This window comes from Tiliqua scincoides, chromosome 5 (assembly GCF_035046505.1).
Source record: "Tiliqua scincoides isolate rTilSci1 chromosome 5, rTilSci1.hap2, whole genome shotgun sequence".
Lineage (NCBI taxonomy): Eukaryota > Metazoa > Chordata > Lepidosauria > Squamata > Scincidae > Tiliqua > Tiliqua scincoides.
This window is the reverse complement of record NC_089825.1, coordinates 48,437,174-48,446,978: the sequence shown is the minus strand read 5'-3', so window position 1 is coordinate 48,446,978 and position 9,805 is coordinate 48,437,174.

Below are 9,805 nucleotides of genomic sequence, written 5' to 3'. Positions count from 1 at the left end.
CCCTTAGGAGTTTATGAGAAAGCTTTCTTAAGCCGATTTCCTTCCTAAATATGGTATTATGTGAACAAGAGGTCACGGTGTAGATATGATCGCAGAAACCTGTGATGCGAAAAACCAAATGTAAAAAGAACAACAAGCTGTCCCTTCTCCTTGCAACTGTGTCCTTCGGACTGGACCTCTCAAGCTGATTCCCTGGCTAATAATATGTAAGGGCAAATGTGTACATGTACAGAGCTGATGCATGAAACTTTGCCATCAGAAAGAAACCTATTCTTTGTTTACTTTCTCAGTTTATGCATTGATTTTCCAGTGAAAACTCATGGCACCTCAAACTGAAACAATAATAATAATGATGGGTGTTATTCCATGCTCCTCAGTGCACGGAAGTGCATGGAAGGCATTTCTGTTTGCGCATGCATGAGGCAATTTTCCCAGGTCCCTTTTTGCTGCTCAGCCGCCTCGGCTCTTGAGGGCTAGGCTAGGGGACCCCCTGCCGCAGTTTCGCATGTGGCATGGAGGGCTGGAGCAGGAAAGCAGGCTTGGCAAACATCACCCAACTCTTTACATGAAAAGAAAAACCACTTAGGATACAACCCAATGTCAGGACAAAAAAAATATTAAAATAAATTCAGCTCCAGTGAATGCAGATCATATCATATATGACGCCTGCCTTTAAAAAAGGAGCATTTCAACTTGGCTAATGAAAAGATTAGAGGGCTGGGCTCTAGTGGGCTTCCCCAGAGAGCAAGACTGACAATCAGCATGCCATAGTGGCAAATAGCACGAGGCATGGAGATTAAGGGCCCAATCCTATCCAACGTTCCACCACTGATGCAGTTACAATGCAGCTCTGAAGTAAGGGAACAATGTTCCCTTACCTGGAGAAGGCCTCTATGACTGCCTCCTCCCCCCCCCCCCCCACTGCAGGATGCAGCACGTGCCCCATTGGCATGGCTGAATTAGCACTGAAAAGTTGGACAGGATTGGGCTGTGAATTTACCCAGAAGACTCTGCACACGCATCTATCTCTTACCCCAGTCCTAAATACATTTGTCCCAATCAAAGCGAGAGCAGGGCCAGCTGCACCCTTCCCCTTCCCCTTACTGCACCCTTCCCACTTATCTGTGGGATGACAAGTTGCACCTGCTGCAATTCTCTCTTCTGTACACTTGTTAAAGGTCCAGCATCCCTAAAGTTGAAAGTTTGAGCACCCCTGGACTAGATATATTTCAACTCAGTTTGTTTCATTGCATTCTGCATGAAAGTATGCTTCAATTGATTAATATCATGATGGTATTATTCAAAAATACTAAGATTTTAAAAATTTGGGCCAGTAGTGGTATCACCCCCCTGTGTGAGTCACGCAGTGTGGCCCTCATCCCCCTAGCCATGCCACTGTATTGATCCCAAGAAAATATTTGTAGAAGAAGCCCATCTTGTCTAGCATCACTCTTCCAGTTACAAGCATCCTTGATGCTTTACATGGAAGTTAAAAACATGCATGGATGAAAAGTGAGTGTTGGGGAGAGCACACATTTCTTTCTCTTAACTTTGCGTGCAAAGAATTACAGTAATATAGCAATCCAATAAGTGCTATATACAAATGGGAAAAGACACGATTGCACAAAAATCTTTATCATATGAAAATCCTTCTCATGAAAATCCTTCTCATGAAAATGGTTAAACTTGAATGGAATTGGACTTGAGATTGGATTTAAGTGTGAACATGACTGGAATGAGAATATGATAGTCTGTGGCTGCTGTCCTCAAAGCAAGCACAAGTGCTGGCTTTCCTCACTATAATTTTGTGGACAGGCTGGGAAACTTCCAGGTAAACATCCAACAAATGTGTGTGTGTGGGTATACACATTTAGTGGCAGAAGTAACTTGATCCAAAACTTAATTATGAGCAATCCTCTGGCTCTTTAAGTTAGGTGTGATCAGTGGCTAAATGCAATCTGCCCTCTTAAATCATTGTGCTCTTTTCTGGCATTCTTGGAAAATTCACCAAGGCCACATTGTCTCTCTCTCTCACACACACACCCACACCTACACAAATTCTGAAAAACACTGTTTCAGTGTTCAGGGCTCTAGCAGGCTTTTTCTTTCTCACAAGGCACACAATACTACATGTCCCACTCAAATGTGTTCCTTCCACAAAACAATTTATTATGTCAGCCTGAGAGAATAGCCGCTGGCTTTAGTTACGATGTTTACCTAAGTACACACTTGCCATTCTGTCCTCCAAACCAGAAGTGTTTCTGCCTTTTAAAACTGTATACATTCCAGGCACTGTTGACTAGGAAGGCCTCCTGCACAGACTATGTGTAGTTGAATGGAAGCCACACAAGAATATGGTCATTCTGCTCTGATTTCAGAATCTGAAGTATCACCTTTAAGCTTCTCTTTTATCCTTGTATCTAATAATCCAACTGCCTCCCTGGCAAGTTTCCTGCTTTTGATTATTTAAATAAGTTTTAAATCGTTTGCAATGATGTGTTCAGCCACATTATGAAGAGTTCTTTTGTCGCATCCTTTATTATCAGCTTATGTTTTTTTTGCCAGAACTTGCGATCCTTTTTCTTCTCTTTTGAGCAAGATTTGCATTTCCTGAAGGAAGCCTTCTTGTCTTTGATAGCTTCCTTGATTCCGACTGGAAGTCATACTGGAATCATCCTGTACCTGATGGTATCTTTCCTAATTTGTGGTATACATTTTAGTTGAGATTGTTATTGTGCTTTTAAATAAACTCCATGCACCCTAGAGAGATTTTACTCTCTTGTCTTTCCTTTTCAGATTACTTTATTCTAATCTCTTCATTTCTGAGAGGTCCCTGCCCTCAAATGTGCTTATGTTGCTCAGGATCTTTCCAATTACATATATTTTGATTATGATGGGACAGAAAGTTTGTGATATTAGGGCGCAGGGAGCAGTATTTATTATTTTCACATTTTTATACTGCCCTTCCTCCAAGGAGCTCAGGGTGGTGTACATAGTTCTTCCCCTCCTTTTTGTCCTCAAAACAACCCTGTGAGGTAGGCAAGGTTGAGAGACAGTGACCGGCCTTTGGGTTGCCATGTTTTTTCTAGAGGAACTTCTGTGCCTAGTCATGATTATGTCATCTCAGGAATCTCTTTATGGAATCTGATTGGTTTTGTTGGCCTGCTTTAAAATCTGAGGCACGAACATTACTTCTTTCCTTCTGTTCAGCTGTTTATTTTGAGTTCCATTCAAGAACATGCTATCTTAATCCTTTGGTGATTTCAGCAGAGGGGTTTCTGTGGAGAGAGAAAGCTAATGTGAACTTGTCTGTTATTTTTGGAACAGCAGCTAGACAAATCAGAGATATTGTATATATTTCAATAGCAGCCTATTTATTCTACTGTAAACAAGAGCACTTTGGGAAAGAATGGCAGAAGTGCTGAAATTGTCAATGAAAGAATGTCACAGTTTGATAAAAATTCATGTAATTAGCTGGAAACGAAGGCAGGAAAAGTGTTTTAGAAATGGGAGGGCCATCTGCTTGCAGAACCTGCCAAAAATTGAATTGTGATAATTTTGTCAATTATCATGATGAATTACAAGCAGTCAGTCATTATGCCTGAAATTCCCTCCTTCATGCCTCCAAAATAATTTTTTCCTATATGGCTGTTTTTTATTCACGTCTCTTTAATTTTTTTTTTTTAATATCCCAGATGCCTTCACAAAAAAAGCATTGGAAGCCTGGTGATACCAGTATGTCTGGCTCTAGTAAGATCAGCATTATATATTCAAGAAGAGGTGAAATAAACATCTCAAACTTCAGCCAGAAAGGGTACTGAAACATCAGAGTCATAATCCTACCTGGCATGGCTTCTATTTGGGCACAAAAGCCATGCCAGGTAGGATTATGGCTCTGATGTTTCAGTACCCTTTCTGGCTGAAGTTTGAGATGTTTATTTCTTCAGTAGTGTGGAAAGAACCACTTGTTCAGGCCAAGTGCTGGCAAGGCTAGGTCCATGAACATGTCTGGAAGATGCATATCTAGCAGGCATTGTGAGATAGATGGAGATGATAGGTAGGATTCGATTCAGGAATTTAGGAAATATGAATGGTCAGAGTCAGGTCCTTCAGAACCTTGGACAGATCTGAAGAAGTAAAAGACTCGTTCCAACAGGGTCTTGGCTCCTTACATCCCTCTTGGCCAGACTTTCTCACCCAGTTTCTGACATAGGGCTGAAGAGTGAGCAGCCTTAAAGGAGCAGCCAAGAGTCCAGGAGCCAAGTGTTTCGTCATCTCATAGTCAGTCCTTGTCTGATGTGTTGCCTGTGTTGGTAAATGGATTCCGGCAAGTGTGAGGGGCTTAGGACTTCAAGGGATTTTGACTCATACGAACACTGTTTATGTGGGTCCCCTGCTAGGACCTCAGGCCCCAGATGCTGCTGGCCATTAGGCTCAGGCATGGTGTTGGGGCTTCTGTCCAGAACTTCTGCAACTAACTAGCGGCTCCTCCAACTTTCTGGCTCCTGGCCCCTCCCTTGTCCTGCCTTGCTCCTCCCCCTTCCTGCCTCCCCCTTTCTGCCTACCAGCAGAGTCCTGGCTGCTGCTGAGTGATGACACATCCCTTGGGAAGTTGTTTGTGAAAAGCCACAAGCAGGTCAATGCTAATTTGATCTATGGATGTATATACTGGATTGATTGGTGATCAGTGCAGCTAATTCTCTCATTTTAGAGCACCCAGAAAACGAGACGAGGTGATTTAATAGATGTGACTTGCAGGCATGCTGGAGTTCCAGCAACTCTCTTTTTGGAAATTCACTGCTATGTGTAATCTTGCCAACTCTGCTTCTTTTTAGAAAAAGACTCAGGACATGGGAGCAAAGGTCAAGTTCACAGGCAAGCCAGGAGGCTTGTGCTGTATCCAGTGCAGGATAGGGGCCATAAGCAACTTAGCTAGAGGCAAGGGGAAACTTTTCTCCTTACCCCTGAGTAAGGGCCGCTGGCCCCAAATGGGTCTCCTTGGACTTGCACCACCTCTGGAGGCGGCACAAGTCAGAGGAGAGCAGAGCAGCTTGACGCGGCTCTGTTCTCCCCGGGAACGGGGTTGGGATCTGGCATAACTGCCGAATCCCAGCCCCCACTCCCGCTCCCCACCCACCAACCCCTGGGGCTGCCCTTCGCCCTCCCTCCCCCCTACCCAGGAACGCCTCCCTCCCTCCCTTCTCCTCTCTGCCATCTACCTCTCTGCCATCTGAGGGGAAGCTGGCGCAGAGGCTTCCGTCAGCCTCTGCAGGCCAGCGCCCCTTGGAGCGCTGGCCCGGCTTCCCCTTGAGGAGGCGCAAACGTGATTTATGGCTTGGGCCGACCTAACTACAAGTTAGGACTGCACCCTAAATGATAGATAGTTATGCCTTACTCCTAGGCTATACAAGTCCTCCACAGACATATTTGTGAGGAAATAAAAACAACATATAAATGCAACAAATTCAGCCAGGGCTGTGTGTATTTCATCATTTTGAACACATCATTCAGCATAACCATGCAATCCAAGGGCTCTGATATTGTCTGCAGAATTCAGTACTCTGCAGATCTTATTTTTCATTTTAGAATCCTACAAGTGTGCAGTCATTATGATTGCAAAGGATGCGGTCAGTGCCTGGCGAATTTTGGACAGGGTACATAGCAAAGAGTTCCAGTGATCAAGGGTTTCATCACCATATATATCTTCTTGCCTACCCATTGACTAGCACAGGTCTCTCCAAACCCCAGCTTGCAGGCTGGATCCAGGGTTTGGGAGAATCCTTCCCCCCTCCATGAGCGGTACTTATTGCTCTGGGCAGTCGTGTCTGCTCAGAAATCTGGGCACAATGGCTGCTGGGGCATTGGACCATAGTTGTGACTGCCCTGAGCATCACATCATCCAGATCTGGTGCCCAGAAGAGTCAAGGCGTGGCGGAACTGTAAGTACCGTTTGCACCAGGGAAGACTTTCCTCATGCACAGTTTGGTTTCTCTGGACTAGCAGAATAATCAATTATTCCAAATAAATAGTTTATTATTAATTTTGGTTTAATTTTAATAATTAATTAACCAAATGCAAGTTTGGTTAATTTTAATAATTTGTACAGGTTTATTTACACTCACACACATATGCATGCACAAGAATACACAATCTTGAAGACAATAAGCAAACTCCTGCGATGCTGCTGGAACCAACCGTATTGGTTTCTGCCTTTCCACTGGACCATTCCAGCGATGTGGAGAGGGGGGATTTGCTGCATGGGTAACAGCATATCCTCCATACCTTCTTTACCCAGGCTTCGCGCACTAGAGAGGACACTCCAACTTCGCCATACGGTGTCGGCAAAACACGGGAAGCAGAAGTTTACCGGTTATAAGTCTTCGCTTGATTGGCGTAGAGTGTGACGCCAGGGGCTGCTTCTGACGGTGGGAGAGATCATTGCATCTCATTGGGCAGCTACCACCCGCCTTAAGCTGGGCAGTCTCCAGCCAGTACACACTACACTTGCTCCCAGTGTGGAAGGGATTGTCACTCCCGAATTGGCCTTTTCAGCCACACTAGACGCTGTGCCAGAACCACCATCCAGAGCGCGATACCATAGTTTTCTGAGACTGAAGGTTGCCAAGTAAGTAGTAAGCAAACTATAAGCTATTAGCCTATTAACAGCTCAATCTCTTCCTCCCCCCTCCTGCAGTTGTGCCCAAAACAGGTGTTCTGCATCCAGTGGGGAAGAGGGAAGTGGATCCAGAGACTTCAGCAGGTAAAAGGGATTTAAATCCCTTTACCCCTGTGTGAGGCTCCCCCTCCACAATGGGTCTTCTTAGACCTTGGATTTTGCCATTTCACTAGCATATTTCTGAGAAGAGAAGGGGGGTTGGGAGGCTGCAGAATGGGGACTGGATCCACTGTGCATCACTGCCACCAGAACCACCCTCTTTCCCCACCTCCCTACCTCTGTTATGCCCCTCCCTGACCCTAGTCATCTTTTCTGCCTCTGTGGTTCCTTTGGAATCCGTTGATAACACAGCCTTCCAGCCAGCACTGGCAACACACTATTTGGTAAGCTGCCGGAGCACACTTTTATGGCCTTTTTGTGGCAGTCGCTACCAGCAGAAGTGCGTTCTGCTGGCAGTGTGGCCCATTAGGATTGGGCCATAAGGCTGCTATCCTGAATATACTTAGCTAAGTGCAAGCTTTATTTAGCACAGGGGGTCTTACTTTAGAATAAACATGCTGGTATTCCCATTCAGCATAATAGAGCATAAGCCTCAATATTGCCTGTGAAGTAAGGCACTTTGCATTTATAAGAAAATTAATGGTGCATTTGGATCCTTCTCCCGTTCGCTTCCCACCCTCACATATAACATCCTTAGTTCAAATAATGGTTCCGGCCATGTCTCTGCACATTTCAAGAAGCCAATGCAAAACTTAAAAAAGAAGAAGTTAAAATTGGGAAGTGCTTATACAAAGGAAATGCAACTAAAATAGGACTTTTTTCTCCTCTTAGGCAGTGCAACCACAATTTATGGGCAACTGGTTCCTTTTTAAAACACACACACACACACACACACACACACACACACACACACACTGTAGTTTAAATAAAGCACATGTACTCAAGATGATTGACAGCATGCAGCAAAAGGCGACCATGTGCTGGAATGGCAGGTAGGAAACGGGGTGTAGAGGGTGCAGGGAGCATTCAGGAAATGGGTCATTGGGGCCTTGCTCACTTAGGGCAGTGGTTCTTGAGGCACGGTGATCCTTGACCCTAGACTCTAAAGTCACTGGATAGCCCAGTATAAGTATAAGCAAAGAAAGAATCATTTTAAAAGTCTGACTAAAGCATGGAAACACACAGAATGGTAAAGAGCTGCTTGATTTTATTAAGGCTAGTCTGACTAAAGATGCTTGGGCCTCAGAGTCTGGAATGCAACTCAGATAAGCAAATACCAGTTTTGGGCAGACGACCTTGGCAGAGACAGAGATGTCTTGGCAAAAACATTCACTCACTAATTAAATGCCTGTATCCCTGTAGCTTTTACTGTAATGCTTTAGGAGCAAAAGTATACATATGGAGACCAAGTGACCCTTGATACCAAACCAACGTATGTACCCAAAGTAAAAGGTCACAATAGTTATATAGAATTAAGACATAGAAGTAAAAATGTTTGATTTTAGTGAAACTGTTAAAGGAAGTTTAAAGATATTTGCTTCGCAAAGGTTTGCAGAGGGCCCCACAGTGTTTTACTAAACCCAGGAGAAGAAATGCAGAAGAGATATGATAGGTGGCTCAAGCAAGGCCATCCTAATTAGGATGGGTCTGAAGGGGATGTATGCCAAGAAATGGGTCTGAAGTTCTGCCAAAGCTGAGATCTTCACACCTGTCTTTGAGCATTGTGTCATCTCTTTTAATGAGGGTAGTCTAAACCTTGTCAAAACAATTTTTAATTGAATTGATGGATGTGAAAAAGGGTCAACAATGGGTCACCACTGGATAGATGATGTTATAGCACACTCTACTGGTTTTTGAAAACTTTGTAATTCAATATGTTTTATTGTTTAATTTTACCTTTTATGGGAACTGTAACCTGAAACAAGCCTATCAGATGTCTCTAAAGTTATCTGTAGCCTATTAAGCTTCAGCCCCATCTATGGTGTCAAACTTCAGCCAACAGGAAGTCTAAATTTTCAAACAAAGAACCCAGAATGCTATACAGGGTCCAGTTAATATTGGGAAATGTCTCTCAATGCTTTGGACACGAGTCCCTTGAGATGCCCATTGCTTGCAATGAAATAAAGCCTGCAAACTTTCACTTCTGAGTACTGAGATTTCTTGAGTTGCCTTCTTTCTATCTTGCAGCAGTTCTCATACATTTAGCACCAGGACCAACTTTTTAGAACAGGGTGCCCAAACCCCAGCCCGGGGGCCACTAGTGGCCCTCAGAGGCTCCGAATCAGGTCCTTGGGGAGCCCCCAGTCTCCAAAGAGCCTCTGGCCCTCTGACTTGCTGGATCCCATGCTGGCCCAACTCAACTGTTCTCAGCAAGAGGATGACTGTTTGACCTCTCACCTGAGCTGTGCAATGAGGGCCTTCTCCACTACGTGCTGTTTCATGTCTGTGATGCAGCAGTGGCAGCGAAGAAAAGGCTGGCCTTGCTTTGTGCAAGGCTTTTTATAGGCCTCCAGCTACTGCAAGACCTTCATTCATTCATATAAGTCCCATCTCTAATATATTCATTTATGTAAATTTATTCAAATTTTAAATGGTAAATTAATTCTTTTTTTCCTTGCCCCCAACACAGCGTCAGAGAGATGATGTTGCCCTCCTGCCAAAATATTTGGACACCCCTGTTTTAGAATGAGAATCTGTCAGGACCCACAGGAAGTGACATTATCAAGCAGGAAAATTTTCTACCATCCTAGGCTGCAATCCTACCCACACTTACCCAGGAGTAAGTCCCATTGACTATCATTGTTAAAAGCATATACAGAGTAGCCTGTTAAAAGTACAGATACATTTAAGAAATGCAGTCACATACCATGGTAGCATCAAGTCTAACAGATTAAAAATAAAATATTGAAATGAATGGGGACCCACCTGAAATTGGCTTGTGGGATTCACACTGTAGTCATACATTGGTTATATTAGCAACCATTCTGCTCTGCCCCTGTTGCTTCTGGATAATCCAAAAATGAAAGGGAAGCATGTTTGTGTTAATCTTCTGTTATCTCTCTTTTCCTGAAAAAGTCCACAGATGAGATGGGAAAACATAAGAAAATCCCTGCTAGATCAGGCCAAGGG